Source organism: Canis lupus, chromosome 7 (genome assembly GCF_048164855.1).
Source record: "Canis lupus baileyi chromosome 7, mCanLup2.hap1, whole genome shotgun sequence".
Lineage (NCBI taxonomy): Eukaryota > Metazoa > Chordata > Mammalia > Carnivora > Canidae > Canis > Canis lupus.
In genome coordinates, this window is record NC_132844.1 from 58,340,103 (window position 1) to 58,353,088 (window position 12,986).

General features: G+C 43.1%; 1 protein-coding gene across 3 annotated transcripts in view; it reads left to right on the forward strand.

Annotated features, from left to right (window-relative positions):
- The window catches only part of CLIC5 (chloride intracellular channel 5), a 157,221-nt gene that overhangs the window by 96,161 nt on the left and 48,074 nt on the right, over positions 1–12,986 (forward strand). The window lies entirely within an intron of this gene.

Genomic DNA, 12,986 nt, shown 5'->3' on the forward strand with positions numbered 1-12,986 from the left:
CAGATTTTGTGATTTGAAATCTAAAGTCTTTCCAGACCAGCTTGTGATATTAAGATGCCATATCCCAAACTCCACATTCAGACAACTAAAGCAGAGGGTGGGATGAATAGTAATTGAAGGATCTTTGCTATCACAGGATCCCAAATGCTAACTTTTGTGGGAGATGCGGAGTTCAGTGTCAAGATACTCTTGTCTGCTGTGAAGATTATAGGAGTTGCAGGTTCATTCCGTGAACGTAAGAGAAATGGATTCATGATCAAAAGTTGGAACTAGTATCTCTAGTATCTCAAATAATAAATATGAAATAGGTCAAGGAAGGAAAGCAACACTTTTGACAGTGGCCTGATTAAATGGAAAACATGTTTTCTTCATTAAGACTGCTATTCTTCTGGGGCAGGCTTAGGTGAGAAGATGTCTTCAAATGAAACCCATGTGAGACAGAGTTCCATTTATTTGAGGCTGTAGATTTATATCGCTCTTTGGCTTCCTGTGCTTTGGTATATTTCTGATGTGGGAGACTTCCAGCTTTTAGCTTTCCTGATTCAAGCATTGAGAGCCATAGTCAAGCCTGAAAGAACAGCATGATGATCCCATAAATATGTGTAGCAGAGGTTCCTGGTGATGAGAGGACATACAGGCTTCCACCAGGCTTCAGTAGAAAATCACCAGGGATTGGCCACAACCTGAGTCTCACCTTCATCGATCTATCTTCCTTGAGTTCTTGTCTTTGGCACCTGAGCCCCTTGAAAACAGTGGCTGAAGAATGTAACTCAGCACAGAAACTCAATGACATTACAGAACACAGACATACATGTGCCCGTGATCATACCTACAAGTCACCCAACATATGTCCCTTTCCCTGTCTCCCTTATGGTCCATGTGACACTGTCCTCATTTAGGAACACTTCTCTAGCCAGTGGACAGTGACCATAGTTCTTCCTGTGTTTGCTTTCTCTCCTGAATGCATTGCTTGGCACACAAAACCCTGAGCACCAAGGTATTGTTGAGTTTTTGTGCCATCAAAGAGAGGTCTACTGGCCCTTGACCAAGGCATAGCATTTCATAAAGAGGGATGTTTAATTAGCTCTTCCTAAGTATTTGTCTTCTGTAGTCATAATGACTATAACTATAAATTTATAAAGTGAAAACCATGTGTTTTATGCCTACTACCATTCAGTGGTGTAACAACCCTGTGAGGTAAATATTTCTGCCCCCAATTTGCAGATAAGAAACCTGAGGTTAAGTGGGTACGTGTTACTTGCTGGATAACATACCACCCCAAACATTAGTGGCTTTAAATGATGAAAACATTAATTTTGCTCATGAACCTGCAGTTCAATCAGGCTTCGTGACGTCACTAGGTGTCATTTGGGACAACTCGAAAGCTGGGGCCTGGAATCATCTGAAGTCACATTCATTCACATGTCTGGTCAGTGATGCCACCTGTCAGCTGAGCACTCAGCTGGAACTGTCAATTGGAACACTGCACAATGACTCTTGTGCTCTGGATTGCTCATGACATGGTTTCCAAGGGCAGGCATCAGAAAGGAGAGAGTATGCCAGGCTCAATCTGTTCTTTTCATGACCTGGTTTCAGAAGTCATACATTTGACATTCTACTACTCATCCAGACAGCCATAAAGGCCCACCCAATTTCAAGAAGAAGGCAAATATGGACTCCACCTCTTGAGAGTATATGAACTGGACATAGTGCTGTAGCCACTTTGGGAAATAAAACTTGCCACATTCAGCTGCTTGATATCAGGGCTGGAATTTGAACCCATGTCTGCCTGACTCTATACCATGCCCTTTACACTGTACTCCAGAACTCTGTGGAGTCAAGGACACAAGCCTGCCTCTAGTGCAATGGACTTTAGTTGTTAAATATTATACCTGGGGCTAGTAGATCAGAAAAAGCCTAACCCAGAAACAGAGGTTTGGATGTTGGGACCTCCCGGGCTTTGTGCAAATTCATGATAGGAGAGCCATTCTGCCTCCTGAAACCCTATAGGGTAACTTGGAAGACATAACAGGACTGTCAAACTTATACTTCTTGAGACACCTGGATGGCTCAGCGGTTGAGCATCTGCCTTTGGCTCAGGGTGTGCAAGGGGCCTGCTTCTCCCTCTGCCTATGTCTCTGCCTCTCTCTGTGTCTCTCATGAATAAATAAATAAAATCTTTAAACATATATTTAAATGTATACTTCTTGAACATTTCTTGGGCTCCCAGGGTTTCATTAAGTCAATCAATCACCAGTTGCCTTATGCTAACAAAAGACTTCTCAACTATCTTATTAGAAAGAGAGATTGTTTGGTATGGAAAATAGTAATAACAAAGAATACTACCTGACTTTTACTAATAAGGAAATGTCAGGTGTCTAATAACTGGCAAACTATTCAATTGAAATGAGGCAAAGTCTAGAATAATGTAGAAGGGAGTGAGAGAATGGGAGGTGGAAGTCACAAGGAAGGATGGAGCCAAGTGAACCCTATAGCATTTCAACATTTTCTCTTTTTCTTCTTCCTCTTTCTTTTCCTTCTTTTCTTTTTTTAAGCTTGGGGGTTGAATAGCATGTGTTTAGTTCTAAGAGCCAGTGTTACTGCTGACTTAGGAAGGATAATCATGTTCTTGGGGGTGGAGGAGTTCTCCAGAGGGCATCAAGCATGGAGCAAGGGGGGTGCCGGGGGGTGCGGGGGGAGGTTAACCGAGAGACCAAGGTCAGGAAGAGGAGGATGTCAGCCAAAGAACAGGAGGGTCAAATGTGGGACCAATAGCAACAGTGGAGCACTAAGCCAACTGTGGGCCCTTCTGAGCCCAGGGCCTCATGCGGCCACACAGATGGCCTGCCCATGGAACCAGCCCAGTAGGCAGGGGGCACCAGGTGACAGGGACACTTTAAGAAGTAGGGAAAGTCAAAAGTTCTAACTGCAAGAAAAAAGTCAAGGAGGAGTAAATTACAAAGAAAGGGAGAGAGAGAGAGAAAAAAAAAAGAATTGCTGAGGCCCAGAAAGGGATTGAGAATCATTTTAAAAGAGGGCGTGAAGTAGAAGCAGGACTGGCAAGAGGTTTAAAAGAGACCCATTCATTTAATCAAACAGTATGGACATGAAAGAATAAAAATAAAAAGCCATGTGGGAGTGAAAAAAGGGGCTAGGAGAAGGGGCATTAGTGTTGGGTTGGAAAGGGCAGCTCTTTCTCAGAGTGTGCGGAAGAATAGGCGGTGAATACAGACTCAGGGCAGATTGACATAGCACTCAGGGTAGGCTGAAGGCCACTGCCAAGAGGCCTCAAGCACAGCAATATTACACAACACAAAGAGTTGTAGGTGTCCTTGGCCCCAAAGCCACTCTCAGACCAGAGCAGTAACTACTAAGGGTCAAAGGCACCACTGGACCCTGCTCTCTTAGTCAGACCCTTAACAGAGTAGCCTTCTAGGAATGGCACCCACAAGTTCCTCTGAGCGGGGATATTTATATAACTCTATTGAGTTGTTTCTAAAACCATCTGGGGAGCTAAGGTGTGGATGACAGACACTGGATTGATGGGTTACCTGTCATAGGCAATACTTTTAAATTTACTTTGTGTGATGTTTAGTTTTGTGTGTCAGCTTGGCTGGGCTGTGGTGCTCAGATATTTAGTCAAGCATTGTTCTAGATATTTATGTGCTACAAGTGTTTTTTGGGTGAGACTAACATTTAAATGAATAGACTTTGAGTAGAGCAGATTACCTACTCTAACATGTGTGGGCCTCATTCAGTTAGTGGAACATCAGAACAGAAAGACTGACCCCCTCTGAGGAAGAGGAAGTTCTATCAGCAGACTGCCTTTGGAGTCAACCTGCTGCTCTTCCCTGAGTCTCCAACCTGATGACCTATTCCATCAGGTTATGGACTTACCAAACCTCTATGGTCATGGGAACCAATCTCTTAAAATAATTATTTCTACTTTTAAAAATTATTTCTATTTTTAAAAAAGATTTTATCTATTTATTCGACAGAGAAAGAGAATGCAAGTATGGGGAGCAGCAGACAGAGGGAGAGGGAGAAGCAGGCTCCCTGTGGAGCAGGGAACCCCATGGGGGCTCATCCTAGGACCCCAGGATTGTAACCTGAGCCGAAGGCAGATGCTGAACCAACTGAGCCACCCAGGTGTCCCTAATTATCTCTATCTATCATGCACACACATGTATCCTGTTGGTTCTACTTCTAGAGAACCCTGACTAACGCACTTGAAATTCTTCATGTCACACTGCATAGGCTGATTCAGGCTTTATAATCCACTTTACATAAATGCTGACAGTATCTGAAGCCTCCAGTGTGTACTTGTTACCTATTTATTGAATGAAAAATGCCCGGATGCCCGTGAGTGAAGATTCACGTGGCAGCCGAGGAAAGAGCTGTTGTTCCTTCTAGGATAAAACTCCCCGTCCTCAAGTGAACCACAAACAACCAAGACCTATCCCTGCTAATGGAAGGCTTACCAACCAAATTATTATAGACCATTCAGTATTTAAAAAATCATCGTTGGGATGCCTGGGTGGCTCAGGGGTTGAGCATCTGCCTTCGGCTCAGGGTGTGATCCCAGGATCCAGGATCGAGTCTTGCATCAGGCTCCCTGCATGGAGCCTCCTTCTTCCTCTGCCTAAGTCTCTGCCTCTCTCTCTCTCTCTCTCTCTCTCTCTCTCTGTGTGTCTCTCATGAATAAATAAATCTTAAAAAAATAAAAATAAAAATCATCATAAGGAATACTCTATGAGTTATACTAATAAGGAAAAAATGGGCAGCTCTAAATATTGTTATCGTATAGAAAAATTCTTTCTCTTTCATGTAATGGGAATCAGTTTATTGCTCTATATATGAGTCATTTTATATCCAAAGAAAGTTCTCTTTCTGTGGCCTTTGTCACCTTGATACTCTTTCCCATAAGATAACAACCAGCCTAGTGTGGCAGAAAGCTACAAATCAGAAATCAGGAATTCTATCCCTGATTCTGTCATGGCACCAGGCTGTGCAACCATAGACAAGTCGTTTAACCTTTCTGGGCTTGTTTGCTGACCAGTAAAATGAAAGAGCTAGACTATATCATCCCTGAGTTCAGTTCTAACGTCATTACTATAGAATTTTTATTTCTAAACTTGAAAAACTTGCCTAATCACCTGAGTCTGGGGATAGTTTTCATGGGCCAAAGCAACAAAAAGTTGAAATGTGCCATAAAATAATTTTCTGGACAAAATTGGGGTTTCTTCATCTAGGACTTATCTTTGCTAGGTTTTTAAATGAATCAAACCAAGAGCCTAAAAATACTGCATTCTGAAATATCAGACATGTAAACATCTGTAGTACTCTGGGCCCCACCAAGAGAGAGAAACCATGCAGTAGTTTAAACAGGAGAAGTTTAACATAAAGTATAACTATGATAAATAGTAACTATGACATCTATGAGAATTCTGAAGCTATAGGAAAATAGCCAAGGAAGGGGTTCAACTCTCATTTGGGGAGCAATTGGGTGGCTCAGTGGTTGAGTGCCTTCCTTTGGCTCGGGGCATGATCCTAGGGTCCTGAGATCGAGTACTGCACCAGCACACAGGGAGCCTGCTTCTCCCTCTGCCTATGTTTCTGCCTCTCTCTGTGTGTCTGTCATGAATAAGTAAATAAAATCTTTCAAAAAGCTCACTGAAGAAGTACTGGTCAGCCCAGTAAAAAAGCACAGAAGCTCTCTGGTTTGGCCAGGCCAGAGCTGGCCCAGAATTGTTAGGGCAAGTAATAGGCTACTGTCCAGAGCTCAGCTGGGGAACAGGTGGTCAGCAATGGTGTCATAGGCATAAGTGGGAACCAGGTGGTAGCAGGAGGAGGAGGCCTTCAGGCCACATGAGGCTTGCAAAGTAAGCATCACATCTGTGTGGCCATCCTGAGCAGAAGCATGCTCTGTACAGGCTCCGTGGAGGCTCCTCTGGCCACAAAGTGCCAGAGGGATCACATTCTGGGCTGTGGCTAGGGCAGGCTCTGCTGGATGTCATCACACCCACACAGCTGCCCCCCAGCCTTCACCAGAGACAGGAGAAGAGCCTCTTCCTTCTGCAGGGTCCCTCCCGTGCTTTCTCCTAAGAAAGACACCATTACGCTCACTGTAGAAATGCTGAAAGGAATTTCCCCCTAATCTCATAAAACATTTCCTACAGTGTGCATTCAGAGCTGAGAGACAATAAATTGATAAACAACATATAGCTGTCAAGTCCAAATGCCATCTGACCATTGTCTGCTATTCCCTCTTGGGAATATATTCCTCTCCAAAAATTCCTCCCTCTTCCAGACCCTGGTGCCCCCAAGTGACTTGTTTTTAAAAAAGGTTTATTTATTTATGATAGACCTAGAGAGGCAAGAGACACAGGGAGAAGGAGAAGCAGGCTCCCTGAGGAGCCGGAAGTGGGACTCCATCCAGGATCACGCCCTGAGCCAAAAGCAGATGTTCAACCACTGAGCCACCCAGGAGTCCCCCCAAGTGACTTTTGGACAGTTATCAGCTTCTTCTTGTGCGGAGACAAAGCTCTGTGTACCTGGTCCTTTCGTGGGGTGTCTTTAATCAACAGTTCTCAAATGTCGCTCATGACCTCTTGGGGTCCCCAAGGCCCTTTCAGGAATTCTGGGAGGTCATACCCATTTTCAAAGAAATGTAATTTCTCCCTGGGGTTGAAATTTCATGCGTACAGCTACCTGTGTTTTAGCACAAATCAAGGCTGTGGTATAAACAGTACTAGGAGTCACGTGCATGCAGCAAAAAAAGAAGCCAGTCTTATTTATGAATGTCCTTGATGAAGCAGTAAAAAGTATATAATGTAATAAAATATCAACCCTTGGGTATATGTCTTTTAAACATTCTGGCTGATGAAATGGGAAATCCACATAAAGCTGTTGGGCTGCATTCTGAGTACAACGGTTGTCGGAAGATCAGCCCTTGCTTGATTGAGTGGTGAGCTGAACCAGCCACTTCTCTCACGGAACAGGGTTTTTACTTGAAAGAGCAAGTGGCAGACAAACTGTGGCTTTTCAGGCTTGGTATTTGCCAGACATTTTCTGGAACATCAGTGAAAGAGCTTGTTGGTTCCAGGATACCAACTGACAGTATTTATTGCCTATGATAAAACGCAAGCTTTCAAGAGAAAATTAGAATATTGGGAAACACATCCCTGCCACCGTGCATTTGACGGCTTCTCTGAAACTTCTCGGATGAGCTTAGTGATGATATTAATGAATGAAATATTTTGACATTGTACGATGACATGTATCAGCATTGGGAAGATCTGCATAGCTCAGTGAAATGCTATTTTCCAAATGACGAATTTGTGATGTAAAACAAATCATTCATGGGTGAAAGATCCATTCATAGTGCGAGATAGATGAATGGGTTTTAGTGGAACAGAAGAACTTCACTGATAGGGTTTCAAATTCCATCTACCAACGAGGTTTTAAGAAACTACCACTTGAGTTTCGGTATGGTATTAAAGAAAAATGCCCAGGATTATCTGAAAAAGCTATTAAATTACTCCTCCTTTTTCCAACTACATATCTGAGTGACGGCAGATTTTCTTTTTATACTTCAACCAAAAAGCAAAAGATTGAACGCAGAAGCCAGCTTTGATTAAGTCAGACATTAAAGATTTTGCAAAAATATAAAACAATACTGCTCCTCACTCAATTTCTTTTCTTAAAAAATACATTTCCTTTATTTCAAAGTATTACTTATGTTAATGTACAATATGTTTATTATCATTGCTATCATTATATTTAAAAGAATAAGTAGGGATCCCTGGGTGGCGCAGCGGTTTGGCGCCTGCCTTTGGCCCAGGGCGCGATCCTGGAGACCCGGGATCGAATCCCACATCGGGCTCCCTGCATGGAGCCTGCATCTCCCTCTGCCTATGTCTCTGCCTCTCTCTCTCTCTCTGTGTGACTATCATGAATAAATAAATAAAATCTTTAAAAAAAATAAAATAAAATAAAAGAATAAGTAAATGACTGTTTAAAATATTTTTTAGCTTTCAGTTATAATACAGTAAACACAAAAGCTCTTTGGGATTCTCAATGATCTTTAAAAGTGTGTAAAAGTTTTAAGACCAAAATGTTTAAGGATTGCTGTCTTAAATAAATCCCCATTAGTCACTTAAATTCACAAAATTTATAAATGCAATGAAGGAGGTCAAGAGAGGAAGGTGACTTTATTACTCAAGGTCACACAGTGAATTAGAGGCAGAGATACGTCTAGATCCACGATCTCCTACTACAGTGTGTTATACAATCCAAACTTTCTCCCCAGGACCCTCTTCAGAGTGCAAACATCACAATTTTGAGATACTCAAGCCCTAAATAGGGAGCAATACCATCCTCCCCTCCACATGCATCAGCTCAGGCACGGACAGGCACCAGCTAAATTTCAGGCACCTGTACTTGTTGCTGCTGAGGGCAAAGTAAATAAAACATGGCCCATGTTTTGAAGGTAACCAAGCTCACCCTTTAGAGGGAGGATGATATGAAAGGCAATATCTCATAGCAGATAACCTGACCTACCTGCCATATAACATGATGTATATTCATACTACCTACATAATTACATCATGCCATTATTTTTTTTTAAAGATTTTAATTTATTTACTCATGAGAGACATACACACACAGAGAGAGGGAGAGACACGGGCAGAGGGAGAAGCAGGCCTCATGCAGGGAGCCGGACGGGGGACTCGATCCCGGGTCCCCATGGTCACGCCCTGGGCTGAAGGCAGCGCTAAACCACTGAGCCACCCGAGCTGCCCACAACATGCCATTATTATATCAATATTGCATATCATATAAGTTTTATTATATACATAGCATATAATATAGTAGAATAGAACTCATAGTAAATACATTTACTTTATCTAGGAAACAGGCAGTACTTTGGGGTCACAATTTTGTGCATGTACCCTAGGCCCACGGCAGAGCAGAATTGTGAGCTTGGGAAGTTTTGCCACCAGCTGTATACCTTTCTCCTTCTGACACTTTCTGACTTGCATTAGTTTTCTAGGGCTGTCATAACAAATCACCATAAACTGGTTGGCTTCTCTCACACACGACACACACATTTATTCTGGAGGCTAAAAGTTTGAAATCAAGGTGTCAGCAAGGCCATGATCTCTTCAAAGGCTCTAGGGAAGGATTCTCTTCCTCATCTCTTCTTGTTTCTGGTGTGTCTGGCAATACTTGGTGTTCCTTAGCTTATAGATGCAGGACTCCTAATTTCTGCCTCTGTCTTCACATGAACTTCTCTCCTGCAGGTCTGTGTTCAAATTGCTCTATTCTTATAAGGGCATCAGTCATATTTAGGGCCTGTCCTAATCCAATATGACCTCATCTTAACTCGATTACATCGGCAGAGACCCCAAATAAGGTCATACATGTTCTGGAAAGACATGAATTTAGTGTGAATTGGAGGCATTATTTAACCAAGTACACTGTGTGCCTGCCCAGCCTTCATTGTTCACCGCCTCTTTGGAGCATCCCTCACATTTTCCCTCACACATTTCAGGACCCAGCATCCCGTTGAGCCTCACCTGGCCATTCTCTCTTGGTGTGTTGAGTGGTTGCCACAAGCTCCCATCGTTTAACTTATGAGTCTAACACAGGACTTACCCGGGCCATGTAACTGGTAACTTGTGAAGGAGGAAAGAAAGAAGGTAAACAACTCAATAGTAAAAAAACAAATACCCTGATTAAAAAAAAACAGGCTAAGGACTTGAATAGACATTTCTCCAAAGGGGACGTAAAAAGCCAAAGGTATATGAAAAAATCTCAACGTCACTTATCATCAGGCAAATGCAGATCAAAACCACAATGAGATACTACCTCACACCTGTCAGGATGGCCACCATCAAAAAACCCAATGTCAATAAGCAGTGCTGAGGAGGCAGAGACATTGGGACCTGTGTGCACTGTTAGTGGGAATGCAATTGGAGTAGCTGCTATGGAGAACAGTATGGAGGTTCCTCAGAAACAAAAAACTAGAACTACTCTATGATGGAGCAATCTTACTTCTGGGTATTTATCCAAAATAATTGAAATCAGGATCTTTTTTTTTTAATTAAGATTTTATTTATCTGTTTGACAGAGACAGAGAACACAAGTAGGCAGAGTGGCAGGCAGAGGCAGAGGCAGAGAGAGAAGCAGAAGCAGGCTCCCCACTGAACAGGGAGACCTATGTGGGGCTCAATCCCAGGACTCTGGGGTCATGATTTGAGCCTAAGGCAGACGCTTAACTGACTGAGCCACCCAGGCGCCCCTGAAATCAGGATCTTGAAGAGATACTAGCACCTCCCTCATGCAGCACTATTAGCCATAGCCAAGATGTGGGAGGAGCCTGAGTGTCCACGGACAGATGAATGGATAAAGAAACTACCTGTGGTGTACGCACGCAGTGGAATACTGTTGAGCCTTAATACGGAAGGAAGTTCTAAAAATGCTACACCATGGATGAACCTCGAGGACATGATGCTAAATGAGTTGAGTTAATCTCAGAAAGACAAACATTGCTCGATTTCATTCATATAAGGTCACTAAACTAGTCAACATCATAGAATCAAAGAGTGGAGCAGTGGTTGCCAGGGCTGGGTGGAGGGGAAATGAGGAGCTGCTATTCAGTGGGAATAAAATTTCAGGTAAGCAAGGTGAATCAGCTCTAGAGCTCCGCTGTACAACGCTCTGCCTGTGACCAACAGTAATGTATTGTCCCCTTGGAATGTCTTAGGGAGTAGATCTCATGTTAAATGTTTTGGCCACAAGAAAGGAGAAGAAAAGAGAAAAGAGAAAAAAAGAAGAAGAAGAAAAAAGAAGAAGCTGAGAATCCTTACATGTTATTTCTGTTGCTCCTTTGGCAATTTTCGTTTCCTGGGCCTTGCATCACAATTTACAACGTGATAGCCAGTTTCCTGGTCTAGCGTAATTTATGACAATAGGGAAAGTGTGGGAATCTGTGAAAGCCTGAATCCTCTGCCTCTCTGGCACAGCTGTGTGCACATGGGCTGAAGGGTGCGGTGTGCACACCACTCCCAGCATTGTCACCTTCAGCTCTGTGACCTGTGGCCACTGGGTTACCTGTTTGGGGCTTCAGATTGGACTCCGGGCATGGTGGCAGGAGCTCTACATCTAGAACCAGATCACCTGGGTTCAATCCAGGGACGCTTAGGCTGGTCATTTCCTTTCTCTGGGCCTCAGTCTCCACATCGTGCAAAAGGGTGATGATATGCCACTGCATAGGCTTCTCGTGAGGAATAAATGAGTTAATATTATATATGAAGCATTTCCAACAGTGCCCGAAAATGTAGACGTGGTTGTTATTATTACATGATTTCCTGTCCAGCTAGTAAGATTTCCAGTATTTTACTAGTTCCTCCTTCAATTCTCTTATCACTGCCGACCCACCCCTGTACCCCTACCAGAGGTAAAACAGGTGACAGTATGTGGATGTGGCTTTTGGTTTTGGTTTTTAATTCTCTGCTTATCACTTTTAACTGGCCCTGGGGAAGATTTCCTTTGTCAGGAAGTCTTGAAGGACCAGGAACCAGGTGCCTGTCGAGTGAGTACTTCTTGGGAAGAAGGTCTTAGATAGCTGACATCATAAACTCCAGTTAGCACCAAGCTATTATTAAATTAATAGCTGCCTGTCTGAGTGTGGCTTTATCAGTAACTTAAGCTCTGTGGGTAGGTGTGGAACCCACAATGTGGCCTCCCACCTTTCAGATTTTATATAACGGAGCCCATGGTGTCTCAGCTACTCAAGAGTGGGTCTGTTTCCAGCACGGAGGAAAAGCGAGACCTGAATAAGGATGGGGCTTTTGGCGTAGTTAAGAGAGAGGTAAAATAACTGTAATTTCATAGCAATTACCTACAACCAACACCGCCAAAGGCGCCAGTTTTCCGTGATAAACCTGAGCCTCTGCTGGGAGCAATTTGCAAGGTAGAAATAAGCGCACAATTAGGCTCTCCTGTATGAAGGGGGACATCGGCCCCTCCCCATCCAAATGCCACAGCAAAACAAACCATAGAGGGGAAAATATTGTGTTGCATTTTGGAAGTGCATTTTTCCCCTCCTTCTCTTAAAAAAAAATCTTTATAAGCCCCCATTCCAGGATGTTGTTTGGATTGTTTGCAACTTTGCCAGAAATCCCCAGGGACCTTCACTCTCCTGGTGCTCCCTGTTGGTTGGAGAAAGGGGCCACCCATTCTGGGGGATCCACCAGCAAACTAGAGTCAATGGGTGATTTCTCCCTCTAAATGCCATGTCACGAGCCCTTACACCACTCAGTGGAAATGAATTATACAGAGATCAATTTCCCAACCTTTCTGTTTGCTTATGTGTTTGCTGAAAATGAATTCCTTATAAAATTCATGTCTCTGCAGCCCACTCAGAAGTAAAGCTAGACTTGTCTTTCAGATGATAAAAACAAACAAACAAACAAACCAGAAACAAAAAAAATGTAGTGTAATTTTGAGAGAGGGAAATCTAGCCAGCAGAAGTATGCAAGCCCTCAACCGTGCCATCTGTTATTGTTATGTATTTGTTCCCACCTTATCCGCCAGCCAACCCCACAGAAGGCCACCAGCTCCTTAGCTAAATGCATTTTTGAATGCCCTGTGTAAATTTCCTCCAGTGCCTTGTACATAATTGAGAACTAATATGCCTTTATCAAGGAAAAGGATAGTTTAACAAGTGATGGCTTATTGACACTGAGGTCAAGGATGAGTCATAGCTCAGGGAGCTATTGATTCAAATATTGAGTCTGCTATCTAGACATAGATGAGGTCAGGTCAGAGTCTGAGGTATTTGTACTCTGATATATCATGGAGCAAGGGCTAAAGGGTAGAACAGAGTAAACTAGAGAGGAACATAGTTTGGCTAGGTATAGCCAAAGGAAAGCATTTCTAATTGTTAGAACTACCCTCAGAATGGACGGTGCATGGAG